The 14,274-nt window shown below is 42.4% G+C and overlaps 1 protein-coding gene across 2 annotated transcripts in view; it reads left to right on the forward strand.

Annotated features, from left to right (window-relative positions):
- The window catches only part of LOC104591822 (Sterile alpha motif (SAM) domain-containing protein), a 37,785-nt gene that overhangs the window by 1,967 nt on the left and 21,544 nt on the right, over window positions 1-14,274 (forward strand). The gene's annotated exons all lie outside the window — the stretch shown is intronic.

Raw genomic sequence — 14,274 nt, forward strand, 5'->3', positions numbered from 1 at the left:
AAACAAGGGGCTGTGAGAAGGCAAATGTTTTGGGAAAATCTGTAATCTTTGTCGATTTTGGGTGGAAATCACACCCAGACCTTGTAACTCCTAATCTTTCATTAATAAAATTCCTTTTCTGCTGATAAAAAAAGAGTACCCAATCTGCAAACCATTTGGCTGATTTTGTAGTAAGAGGGGGGGGGGGGGTGGTTTGAGAATAGAGTTAATGATGGATATGACACTGAACAGAACAGAATGGTGAAATGGGATTCATGTAGCCGACCCCATAGAATTGAGACAAGATGATGATGATGACACTGTCCATAGCCAATAACCACAAGAAAGCTTCCACCCTAGGTGGGATAGGATTACCCCAAGTGCATTTGATATCGGATCTTGCCACCTGATTACTAATAAGTACATTGTAAAAAGGGTCCATTGCAAATTGTCCATTTACATACTCCTACCATCTTGCATCTACTTCTCTTGGAGATATAACCCCTTTCTCAAGCTTATTAAGCAAAGCCAAATACTCCTTAGCTTCATTGTCCAATAAAGATCTTCTAAATTTTAGATTTGGTGCCAACAGCTGTTTTTTTTTGAAACATTTGGAATGGGGGAACTCAAAGAGTTTTCAATAAAAAACTTGCAAATGTACGAGATAACGAGGGTGCTGGAATCGCACTCATGGTTAAGAGTGCACAAGGACTTCAAAAGCACTGTTTTTGGGGATATCTTGAATGTGCATTCTATGTGAGCTTGTATTGGGGCCCAATAGAATGCCTTTTGTTTTCTTTTTTTGCTTCTCTTTTCGGTTTCTGGTTGGACAGTCCCTCACTGTAAAGCTTTGGTGATGTATACTTTGGGGTTATATCCCCCCTTATAGTGAAAGTTTATACTTCACCTCTTCTCAAAAAACCACTTTGCAAAGTTGGCTCTCTCCCCACAAAATATTTGGGGTTGCCTTTCGGTGTCAAATGTACATCCAAAGCCATCTAGAATCCAATTTTAGAAAGGATGGATCAAAAGCTGGCCACTTGGAAAGCAAGATATCTCTCTAAAGGTGGGAAGGTAACACTAATAAAGAGTGTGTTAGCCAGCCTTCCGACCTACTTCATGGCCCTCTTTCCGATCCTATCAGAGGTGGCAGAGAAATTGGAAAAGAAGATGAGGGTCTTTTTGTGGATGGGTTGGAAAGATTCTCACAAATATCACCTTGTGAATTGGAACCAGGTTTGTAAACCCCATTCCCAAGGTGGTTTGGGGATAAGACATAAAAAGACCTTCAATTTAGCATTACTGGGTAGCTGGCTTTGGAGGTTTTCTACTGAGCAGGATAACCTATGGAGAAAGATAATAGCACAAAAATATGGGCTGAATAGGAATGGGTGGGATACTGGCTCACCACATTCGACATATGGCTGTGGTTTATGGAAAGGAATATGTAAAGCTGCTACACTTTTCAGAAGATGTATCAGATATAAAATTGGAGATGGCAGAAGGATTGGATTCTGGTTAGACCCCTGGATTGGTGAAAGCACACTTAAAGAGCTGTTTCCTGATCTGTTCAATATGGCTACTGATAAGGAGGCACTGGTAGCTGACTCTTATGTGAGCGAGGAAAAACAACATTTGCTGGATTCCATCCTTTAGAATGGATTTCAATGACTGGGAGATCCAGATGGCTGAAAATCTGCTCACTACTCTCCAAAACCAGGCTTTAAACCTTCAAACTCAAGATTCAAGAGTATGGACGTGGAATAAGGCAGGAGAGTTCTCAGTCAAATCTTTTTACAACTTTCTGGTGGGAGAAGGTGAAGTTTTTCCGAGTCAGGCTATTTGGGGGACAGTGGCACCCTCAAAACTCAAGTTTTTTCTTTGGGTAACAGCTTTAGAAAAGTGCCTCTCCAAAGAAATGTTGCTGAAGAAAGGTTTCATCTGCAATGACTTGAGATGCTGTTGTTGTAATGTGGAACAGGAATCAGATAGACACTTGTTTCTGCATTGCAAGTTTGCTTCAGAAATTTGGAGCTATTTTCTGGAGGAATGGCACATATCCGGGTTGACTAAGAAAGGGAAAGTCTGCTGGTCTTCCATCTCTTTGGAAATTCTGTGGGTGGTATGGAAAGAATTAACAGAACATTTGAACACAAAGCTTCTTCTGAAGCCGAGGTCATCAATATGGCTATAGGGTTTATTAGGAGTTGGTTGTCTATTCATACTGTGCATAGTTTTCAAGGCACCAAGGCGAGGCTGGGCATTAGGGGGGCGCCTTGTTGCCTAGGCGATGGATTTTTTTATATAGAAAACATAGATCCTAGGGTAGTTCCCTAGGTACCATAGCCATATTTCCTTAATAATTTTATTCATAATTTTCATAAGAAAAGTATAGAGTTCATGTTAAAGTATAGAAAATGTATTGATTAGACAATTTTACGTTCTTCCTTACTTATTGGTTCAGGTTTTAAAGTCTTTGAGGGTTCAATACAGCATTTAGCAATGTTTGTATTGATTAAATCCTAACAAATAAGAAAATAATAAAAATAAATTAGTATATAAACACAAAAAATGAATATTTTATTTTAATAGTGCCTATTTTATAATTATAATGTCAAAAGATAAAGAATAAAAAAGTATTTAACAATACATAGTACAAAACTGCTTGGCGATTAGGCGAGCCGAGCCTCAAAGGGCGCCTTGTTGCCTAGGTGTCACCTAGGCATCGCCTTGACAACTATGATACTGTGTTTAAATATGACATGTCAGATGGTATTTTGTTGAGGATGGTCTTTTTTTGAGGTCCAACTTGTCAGCTATTTGTTCAGATTCTCATTGTACAAAGGACCTTTCACTTTGATACAATCATACTTTATCGTTTCTCAAAAAAAAAAAAAACCACTCTCTTTTCTGATTTGAATACATTAATTTATTGTATTGTCTTTCTCAGCCTGTATAATCCAGGACACAACTTGTACTGTCTTCTAACTCCACTCTAGTCATCTTCCCAAGAGCGGATTTTGAATCCCTCTCCTAAGTCCTACCTTAAACTTTGTTAAATTTAGAAATACTTTCTCAATGCACAATATGGTATTCCAAACACACACACACGCACTCCATATGTGGAAGTTACCTTTCTAGTATCCCAATCAAATCTGGCAATCTGTAACTGCATGCTATAACCCTTCTCCATGATGCTTCCTTTTAAATATCAAACCTCCATAGCAATTCCCCAAACTATGTTTTATTCATTTCTCTAATTTCTCTAAGCCCCATTCCTCCAAACTTCTTAGGCCTGCATCGTGATTTTCTCTTCCAGCCTATCATTCCATAAGAAGTCCTTTAGGAGTTTTTCAATGATTTCTGTTACATTTAACAGGAATCTTCATCAGAGAGAAATAATATATGGGCGGATTTGCTAATATAGTGCACTCTTAATAAAAGTAATTTGGCCTCCTAGATATGGATTCTTACCCTTCCAACCTGCCAGTCAATTCAATTCTTTCACCGGTTGCCATGTAGATGCTGCTGATGCTTTTGCCCTAATTCGCAAGTATGTGAAATGGAACTGGCCAATCTTGCAATCTATTGCTACTGCACATTCTTCTAACAACTCTTGTCAAATGACCCCAACCACAATCATTACACTTTTGGACAAATTTACTTTCATCCCTGGATAACATAGCAAAGTTTTTCCATATGGATCTTAATTGAAGCACCCATTCCACTGTGACTTTCAAAAAGATCAGTGTGCCATCTACATTTTGTAAATGTGTGATTATTGGCTCCTCACCTTTCCGGTTGGAAACTGTTATGATCCATTTGTCCCATGTTGGTAGTATGGGATGCTGTTGTGGGGTATATATGTGTTTGGGTTCCCTCCCTCTAATAGCTAGCTTTCAGGGGTGAGTTCTCCTAAAACACATAACAAATGGTATCAGAGCCTATACTATGCCTCCCAGTTGCAATTGTGCGGCGCAGGTGGTGACGTCAGTATTGCAGTGTTTGGCCAGGACTATGTGGACTAGTGCAAAGCCAGCCTGCGTGAGCGCCGGGACTGTAGAGCGTGGTGGAATGTTACGATCCATTTGTCCCATGTTGGTAGTATGGGATGCTGTTGTGGGGTATATATGTGTTTGGGTTCCCTCCCTCTAACAGGTAGCTTTTAGGGGTGAGTTCTCCTAAAACACATGCACAGGTCTTGGTTTGCCACAACTCTTATCAATACCCCTCTGGTTAAGCTGGACCTTGCCCTCAAGGTCAATATGGGGGAACTGTTGTTGCAGTTGTAGATAGGGTTCCCATGTTGCATCCTCTTCCGACAGCTGTGACCACACGACTAAAGCTTCTGGAACAATGTGGGAGCCTTTCTTGACCCATCTGAAATTAGTGATACGCACCGGCTCTGTTTCTAGGTTCATATCACTTGAGAATTTTGGAAGATGTGGTTGAGTTATAGCCTCTAGTTTCAAGCATGCTTTAAGAACTGAGACATGGAAGATTGGGTGCACTCTTGAATCTGGTCGGAGATCCAATCTGTATGCAAGAGGTCCAATTTTCTCCAAGATGTTGAAGGGTCCAAAGTAGCGAGGTGCCAGTTTGTTCCATTTCTGTTTTTGTACAGAAAGCAACTTGTAGGGGAGCAATTTCAAGTAAACCATATCACCAACTTGATAGTGTACTTCCCTATGATGTTTATCATATGATCGTTTCATCCATTGTTGGGCCCGGAGTAGGTTCTGTTTAAGTTCCTGTAGAATGTTGTCTCGATCTAGCAGGTGTTCTAGTGAAGCTACTGCTGTCGAACCCTTTTCATAGGGAATCAGTGTGGGTGGATCACGACCATATAATGCCCTAAAAGGGGTCATTCTTACCGATATTTGATAGGTAGTGTTGTACCACCATTCAGCCCAATGCAGCCAGCTGAACCATTGTCTCGACTTTGTTCCGGTGAAACATCGAAAATATGTTTCTAAGCAGCGATTGACCACCTCTGTTTGCCTCTGACTGTGGATGGTAGCTTGTGGATTTGCTGAGCTGTACACCTTGGAGGCAAAAAAGTTCTTTCCAAAAGAGGATGATGAAGATTGGATCTTTGTTAGAAACAATAGATTTTGGGAACCCGTGAAGCCGAGCTATTTCCCGCACAAAAGTGTCAGCTACTGTAGTTGCAGTAAATGGATGTGACAGTGCTAAGAAGTGGCTGTATTTTGTAAGGCGATCAACCACCACTAATATGACTGGTTTACCAGCAGAGGTCGGTAGGTCTGTTATAAAATCCATAGAAATATCTTCCCAAACTTGGGTGGGTATGGGTAATGGTTTTAGTAGGCCAGCTGGGGATTGGGCCTCATACTTGCATTGTTGACATACCTGACATGTAGATATGTATTTCCTTATGGATTTTAGCATACCCTTCCAATAAAATTGGGACAACACTCTCTTATATGTGCGTAGGACTCCTGAGTGTCCACCCATCGGTGTCGCATGGAAGTAATTTATTGTTGGTCCAAAAGTGCTGAGTCTGCTGGTAACACCATTCTACTTTTATAGTACAACATTGACCCTTGGATAGAATACCCTGGTTTGTCCCCTGTTTGCTGCAACAACTGTGCCTTTATTGCTTGGAGTTCCTTATTACTGTCGGCTTCCTCCCTTAATTAGAGGTGTAAAGTGGGGGCCGGCACGGCATGGCCCGTGGGCGGCCCGCACCGTGTCGTGCTGGCCTGCAGGTCATCACGGGTCATGCCGCCCTCCCTGGTGAAAAATTTGGGGGTCGGCCTGGCACGGCCCACAGCCCGGGCCCATGTGGGCCCATGCCATGCCGTGCCGTGCCATGGGCCAGGCTGGCCCGTGGGCTGAGCCATGCATCGGGCTAAAGCTATTTATTTAAAAAATTGACAAAAAAACTTAAAATTTTAATTTTATATGAAATTTGTGTATAAAATTGCTTATATATGCAATAATTAAATAAGTTAGTATAATAAAATTTAAAAAATATTTATTTTATTAATATATTATATATTATATAATTATAATATATAAATATATATAAAATATATATGGGCCGTGCTGGGCTGGTCTACGGGCGACGCGGCCCGCTCGGTCGTGTCGTGCCGTGCCGGCTCGTGGATCTAAAATCCCAGGCCTAGCACGACCCGCATGGTCGTGCCGGGCCTAGCACGGCCCGCAGACCGTCGTGCCGGGCCGTGGGCAGCATGGCCCGATTTACTCCTCTACCCTTAATTGGTCCCATAGTGCTGTCGTGGGTTGTTGGAACACATGCAATTGGAGTATGCTCTCCACTACATGTTTGGATTGGTGTGACAGTGCATCATCGACCCTATTTGTTGCTCTCGGTTTGTATTCAATAGTATAATCAAAGCCCATTAACTTTGAGACCCACCACTGCTGATCTGGAGAAAGGACCCGTTGTTCCAATAAGAATTTGAGACTTTGGTGATCAGTCTTAATTACAAACTTATGGCCTAGCAGGTAGGAGCGCCAATGCTGAACTGCCAATACATCTGCCATCAATTCCTGGTTGTAGACTGAGGAGTGGTTTTCTGTGGTGGATGATGCCTTACTGAAGAAGGCAAGGGGCTGACCATCTTGCATCAGCACTGCTCCCACGCCCAGTCCTGATGCATCGCACTCAACCACAAACGGTTTGTTGAAATCTGGTAAGACCAGAGCTGGTGGGGATGACACCGCTGCTCTTAAGGCTTCAAATGCTACTTGGGCTTTATTGTTCCAGCTGAAAGAGTCCTTCTTTAGAAGGGCTGTCAGTGGTGCTGCAATTATCCCATAGCTTTTAATGAAGTGTCGGTAGTACCCTGTGAGTCCTAGAAATGCCCGGAGTTCCTTGGTGTTACGTGGCGTTGGCCATTGTTGGATGGCAGCTATCTTGTCCGGATCTGCTGAGACCCTTCCGTCTTCCACCACATGGCCCAAATAGTGTACACGGGCCTGCCCAAAGGTGCACTTCGGTTCTTTGGCATACAATTGATTTTGTAAGAGAATGTCTAGAGTAATATGCAAATCCACTAAATGTTGGGCTCATGTAGGGCTGTACACCAAAATGTCATAAAAAAAGACTAATATGAAACGACGTAAATGTGGCCTAAACAAGTCGTTCATTAAGGCTTGGAAGGTTGCTGGGGCATTGGTGAGACCAAATGGCATAACCCAGAACTCATAGTGGCCATCATGAGTCCGGAAGGCCGTTTTTGGAATGTCACCTTCATGGATTCTAATCTGATGGTATCCAGCCTGTAAATCCAACTTTGAAAAAAATCTTGCAGTCTTGAGTTCATCTAGTAGCTCATCTATTAACCGGAATTGGGAAGCGGTCCTTAACCATAATATTATTAAGTGCCCTATAATCCACACAAAATCGCCATGTCCCGTCTTTCTTTTTGACAAGAAGAACGGGTGAAGAAAATGGGCTGTGGCTGGGTTGAATAAAATTTTTATCCAATAGTTCTTGAACCTGCCTTTCAATTTCTTGTTTTTGAAAATAGGGGTAACGGTAGGGCCTTACATTGGTAGGAGACGCATCTGGCAATAGTGGGATTCTGTGGTCATGATTCCTTGTTGGAGGTTGGTTCGTTGGCTCCTTGAAAACTGCAGCATATTGTTGGAGGGTGTTGCGGAGCTGTTGTTTGTATTCGGCTTGAGTTGCTGTATCCTAGGCCTGAGATAACGTTGGGCCTGTATGATTTGATCCTCAGATGATGAGCTGATTTGGGTCTCGTGCTTCTTTCAACATGGATGCCAAGCTTACTGGGCTGGCTCGGCTAGCTGAGTGGCCTTGCAAATGTACTCTTGTTCCTTCTATCATGAAATCCATAGACAAACGGGCCCAGTCGCATAGAACAGGCCCAAGTTGCTGCAACCATTGAATTCCCAATACAATGTCGGCCCCACTTAGCTCCAGTGGGTAAAGATCAACTAGAAATTGTTGATCTTGGATGCGTAACCCAATGTCCATGCAAATTTCATCGCATTGGAGTGAGGTCCCATTTGCCACGTGGACCTTAAATGAGGCTGTGGGCTGAAGTGCTGAACTGGCAATCCCAATTGTGTGACTAGCACAGTGGTTACAAAGTTTAGAGTGCTACCACTGTCGATCAGGATAGACACCTGGCGACCCCGAACTAGACCCGTCACCCTCATGGTTTGGGGCGATGAAAATCCTTCTAAGACCTGTAGCGATATTTCTGGTTGTATGGTCTCAACCCAGTGTTTATTAGTTGACGATCTTTCTTCTGGTTGCTGATCCTCTTCTTCCTCAGTCTGTAATAGAAAGGCTTGTTGAGTTTTGCATCTATGACCGGGGACAAACTTTTCTTCACAGTTGTAGCAGAGGCCTTTGTTTTGGCGATTTTGCATTTCTGCCCACATTAATTTCTTGAATGGAATAACGGGACTCGGACCCAAGTTACCTGGTGGTTTGCCTAATATGATGCTGTCTTTACTGGACCCCGTCCCTTCCGGTCTTGGTGCAGTAAACGATTTGTTCGTCTGCTGCCACGGCCTGTTTAGACATCGGGCTCGAGCTATCTTTTCTTCTTGGGTTCTGGCTGGGGCTGCTGCGGCCATTACATTTGCTGGGTGCATTGCCTTGACCTCCAACCAAATTTCTTCCTTGAGTTCTACCACAAAAGCTCCGACCAGAGCCTTCTCCGGCCACCCTTGGACTCTTAACGATAGACGTTCAAACTTCAATTGGTAGTCACAAACACTTCCTACTTGTTTTATCTTCACAAGACTCTTGTCAAAATCTTCATAACCGGAAGCCCCAAATCGGACATGCATTGCTGCCAATGCAACCCTGTCTGGTCTGGACGTTTCGTTGTATTTCAAAAAATCTTTTCGCCCTGTATATCCATGGGATGGGGTCTCCACCTGAGAAAACTGGGAAGCTTAGTTTGGTGTTTCTTTCCAGGGTGGAGCTACTTCTTTGGTTGCTTCCTTGGCTAACTTGATCCTGGTCGACTTCTCTATCTTCAGCCGGCGGGCTCTGCTCCAATCTTTGCAGGATTTCCGTTAAGGTATCCTTGATACCTCACATCTTGCCTGAAACTCTATGGAGCTCGATTTCCACCTGATCAACTCGTGCCTCCATGGCTGTAGATCGCGTATTGGTTATGCTCTGTTACCAATCTGTTAGGTGCTGCCTAACTCAGGGTTTGTAAGTGAACTGGGTTCTTGAGGAGAGAGGAAAACTGAAGGGAAACAGAGAGAGAGAGAGAGAGAGAGAGAGAAAAGGATTCAGAGAGAGAGAGAGAGAGGGAGTTGTTCAAATGGAATTCCTGCCTCTTCATTTCTTCTTCTGGTTTTTATAGACAGGTAAGCTATTTACAGTTGCAGTTTGTTACAAGATGGTTACAGCTTGTTGTAGGACTGTTATTCTGTTCTACAGTCAGCCACTTGGACTACTTCTTGCTGATGTGGCTTCTTCCTTTTCTTGTAAACTTGGTATGCAGGCTGGCTATTCCCATGCACAGGTCTTGGTTTGCCGCAGCCCTTATCAGAAACCCTCTATCAGCCTTGCTTTTTTTGATGGATATCTGAAAAAGAATAAATATGTATAGATGATGGGGGGGGTCAAGATAATAGATTTTAGGGATGATGTATCATCGGTCCTGATTAACCCCTTGCCATTTAGCAGAAAAGGAGAAGAAAATTTGGTCAAGTGGCTGCCAGCCAGCCACTCCTAAGTAGAACTTTGATGGTGCCAAAGAAGTCCAACCCAAAAAGTTGTGAACTATCATTCACTTTCAAGAAGGTTTGATGAAAAATCCAGTTCTCAAAAGACTAAATCAGTTATAAGACGCAATCTTTTTTCATGGGCTTCAAGTGAAAGTCTTGAGAGGAAGAAAAGACATGATCTTTAAAAAGTAACACTTGAGAAGTGGTGCGACTATGAGAGCAAGGAAGAATGATAAATGGGAATAGGTGGTTACTAGATTCATGCAAGATGATGTGGCGAAGTCATTGGCTGGTGGTTTGTGTCAGAAGGAGGATGAAATGAGGGTATTGGTGAACACTAGAGGTAGTGAGATTGATGTGCTGGGGGTTGGAATTGTTTGGGAGCAAGTCCTAGGGTGGCCTGCGTCAAAGAACCCCACAGTGAGGGAGGCTGACCTCAACATAACAATTGGAGTACAGCAACTCTGACCTGTTGAACAGGGGGCAGTTTTGATTTCCATGGTTCAGTTAAGTGGTATCATAGATGAGGTAGGGGAAGGTAGTTCTTTTGAAAATTCTCAAGTGGCTTGAAAATGGTGGTGCTGAGAGTACTTCTATTTAGAAGGAGGTTATCTGTGTTTCTGTTTTGGAGAATGGATGTAGTGCGCTGTTTGGGGAAAGAGAAGGATTTGAGAGCTTCAAGAAATCTGAAAATTCATGTAATGATGCTGAGATGTTGGATCCCGTTATCTGTTACCCAAGTGTTTTTTGGAAAGTTGGGGTTGGATTTAGGGAGGAAAAGGGATTCAAATTTATTTGAACTAGAAAAGATGATATTGCTTTGGTAACTTAAAATAAAACCCAAAGGTTCAAATAATGGTCAATAAGTCAATTAGTTTACGTTGCCAAAGTTTTCCATCGGTTGAAGGGAGGTCTTTTTGGGGTTGGTCCTTGTAGTAAGTTCAAGAGGGAAGGGGGTGAAGGCCAAAATTAGAAATCCTATGCTAGAGGCAGTAGTAATCAGGAGTCTAGACCTGTCAAAGAAAGAAGTGCAGAAGAAGTTGGGCCCAATTTCTGATGCTCAAAAAGAAGATGTAATGTTAAGAGAGGAGTTGTGGGGGGGTTGGGGATGAAATAGAAGAAAAGAATGCAAAAGGGGAAGATGAGGTGATTGATCAAAGTCAGAAAATTAGAAAAAAAATGTGGATTTGGAAAAGATGGACACTGAAGTTCAAGTAAGCAAATTGTTAGGATTGTCTTTTATAGGAGGGGGGATTTTTCAAGAAAAACTTTTTGGGAGTTGGAAAAGAAGTATGTTTTAAGCGTGGGAAGTTCTAACGTGGAGATCTGAGTTGAAGGTGTAGGGGGAGAGCCTTGGGTTCCTTGAGGGTTTTGGGTCTTGGCAGAGAGGTTGTTTGATGGTTTAAGGCCTTAAGGGATGGGAAGGGGAAAAAAGATTGTTTTTAAGTGGTCTAGAGGGGTTTGGTGCTTGGGTTTTGAGTTTTTTCCCCTTTTGTGGGTGATATCTGATGTAGGGTGATTTGGCCCGACCTAATAATAGAGGGACACGTGGACATGACCTAGCTGATAGAACGACCGCTCATCTCAACGTACCCAAGTCTGCGACAGACCGAGCTCGGATAACCGAACCACCTCGGGGCAGGTTCACCTCGGAAGCAAATCCACCTCGGGACAAGTCCGCTTCGGGGCACGATCGCATCAAGGTCACCTCGGCGTTCGTAACAGGCCGGACACGGGGGGCATTAGTTCGGGTAATATTGACTGACCTCCACTGGCTGACCCCGAAGGTCTTGTCACCGGATTCCACGTTTCACGGGATCACGCTTCGTAACGGCTAGCCTTATCTCCTCCACCGATTCGGACGACAACGATATGCCTTATTGGCCGGCGACGTCATCTCCTATTAATCCGGTAACAGGCCACATCACGGCGTGAATCCCGGAACCACTCCAAAAAACCCGCGAGGACTCCAGTATATAAAGACCCCAACCCTTTGGGGGCAAAGGTACGCGCAATTACTGCTTACTAGCTCTCTTGCTTTCTGATCACTTTCAGCTCGCACATACTGACTTAAGCATCGGAGCGACCTCGCCGGGTAAGCACCCCCGGGTTCTCTGATTCTCTCTGTGCAGATCCGTCTAGTTCGTCGTCTGCTGGAAGCCGAGTCATCTCCAGCCAGGAGCAGCTAGATTGCGCAACATCAATATCTATCACCTTTTTTTATACTCATAAAAAATATCTCACCTTTTTTTGTAAATTTTTTAAATAAAATTTTCTTTTTTATTTATTACCATAAAATATGCACACAAAATGCGGCACCTCCATTTCTCATGAAAATCCATTAACATAAGCACCTCCTCCAGAATTCCGTACTCCACATCATCATCTCAAGGTTAACTTTACAAATTAATTCAGCTTCCCCACTTTTAATTCTGGAGTATACACACTCACAACTAGCATGCCTTCCAAAATCTGCATTTCCTCAATAAACACTATTTGAGTAGGTCCCATACGATGAAACACCATTTTGAATTTCCTAGACATTACCTTCATCATAATCTTGCAAGTATTGGGAATAAGATTGATAGGCCTGAAATCCTTCACTTCTATTGCACCCTCAACCTTATGAATCAATGAGATAAATGTTGCTTTTGCACTTTTCTCCACTATATGATGAGTTGATAATTCACCACTAACCAACATGTTCTATACAAAACCATGATAAAACCATTTGGCTTAGATGCTTTATATCCATCCATTGGCCTCATTGCTTCCCAATTCTCTTCTATGAAGTCCCTTTCCAACCAAGATACCCTGCTGTCTGCGTACTTGCTTAATTCTAATTCTCCAACAATGCACTTTTTATTTGACATAGCCGAATATGATCTAGCAAAATGTTTGCTTAATATATCTTTGATCTCCCTTGGATACTCAACTATCTTTTCACCCTTTAGCGTCACAATACAATTCCTTCTCTTTCTGGACTAGGTATATGCATGAAAGACTGATTTATTTTTATGACCAGCCTTCAACCATAAAGGTCTGGATTTCTGTCTTCTGCGTATCTCTTCAGTATAAATAATTCTTTAGAATTCATTTCTCACCCATTCTTTCTCGGTTTCTCCATGGTCAGACATGCCTTCTAGATGGTTCTTCCTCCTCCTCCTCCTCCATCCTGTCTTGCAACATCACCTTCTCCGATACTTCCTTTTTGCATCACTCCACATTCCTAAACACATTAGCATTCCAATATTCCGGTCCTTTTAGATTTTGTAGTTTTTTCATCAAATCAATTCAGCTCTTCCTTGCACCTGGAAGCTTATCTATTGCTGCTCAACAAATTCCATGAAATTCAGATGCTCAAATTATAGATTTTCAAATCTATATGTTTTACCTTAGGCCCTTTCAAGTTGGAAAACTCTCGCAACAAGATTGATTTATCATTGGATAAAACATTTAGTAAAGCTTTTTGAATCAGATCTGGCAGATCTATTTCCCAATCTCCATTGAATAAGAATCTCTCCAGTGTCCCAAGGATAGGTGGAGAATCTGGAGATTGGCCAGGTGAAGCGCCCGCCCACCAAAGGAGGATCTAAAATCCACTCTCAAGCACCATGGAACATTCCAAAGGTGATGCACCTCTAATTCCATTGGAAATTCCTTTGTTTCACCCTCCTCATTAGGCCCATACTTTTGTCATTTTGGAGAGAGAACTCAGATTTCAAATTGTCACATGTCCCCTGTCAGACTTCTGCTTGAACTTCCACGGTTCCACCTACTCCCCAAAACCTCCTCCCCAAATAACCTTTTTTATTCTCCAATCAAGCTCCCATAATCTTGTTTCTTTTAGTACAAAATCTTCAACCTGTTTCTTTGCACCACATTCCCAATCTTCTCCCACACTTTGCCCACCAATACTTATCAACTACCTTATCCATGTAATTCCTTTTATTAATCAGGCCTATAGATTCCTTTCCCCTAATTCAGATGAACTCGATGCTTCTTGTTTTCCACCATCCTTGTGCAGTTGGGATTTCCAAATGAGAATCTCCTTAGTAATCCTTGCTTACTCTCATAAATATTCTTTATCATTATTCCTCCAAATGCTATCACTCTCTCTAGTAACTCTTTTAAAATATTATTTCATTGGTTGCTACCTAGTTAGTTTGGTAGGTCATTTGGGGGTTGGGGGGGGGTGGAGGATATGGAACTAAACTGAATGGGATGTAAAGCAGGACTTCATATGGTTGGGACAAGGCATAGATGATGATGATGATTTTTTTTTTTTTGTTGGGGGGGGGATCAGGTGGAGATAGTTTTTTTTTTTTTTGTTTTTTTTTGTAGTGAACTCTGTTTTTCTTGAATCATTTTTTTTGATAGATAATCCAGAATTTTATTAATAATAACAAGAGTAAGTAGACAAATTCATACAAAACTGATATATATCAGGAGGCGCTAGTTGCTGCCTCAAAAACAAAGTAAAATTACAAATGAGCCCAGAATAATTGATCCCTGTTCACCCCTTCCTTAGCTAGTAGGTCAGCCATCCTGTTTGCTGACCTCCTCTCCCACTGAACT

This window comes from Nelumbo nucifera, chromosome 4 (assembly GCF_055504915.1).
Source record: "Nelumbo nucifera cultivar China Antique chromosome 4, China Antique-T2T, whole genome shotgun sequence".
NCBI classification, from domain to species: Eukaryota; Viridiplantae; Streptophyta; class Magnoliopsida; order Proteales; family Nelumbonaceae; genus Nelumbo; species Nelumbo nucifera.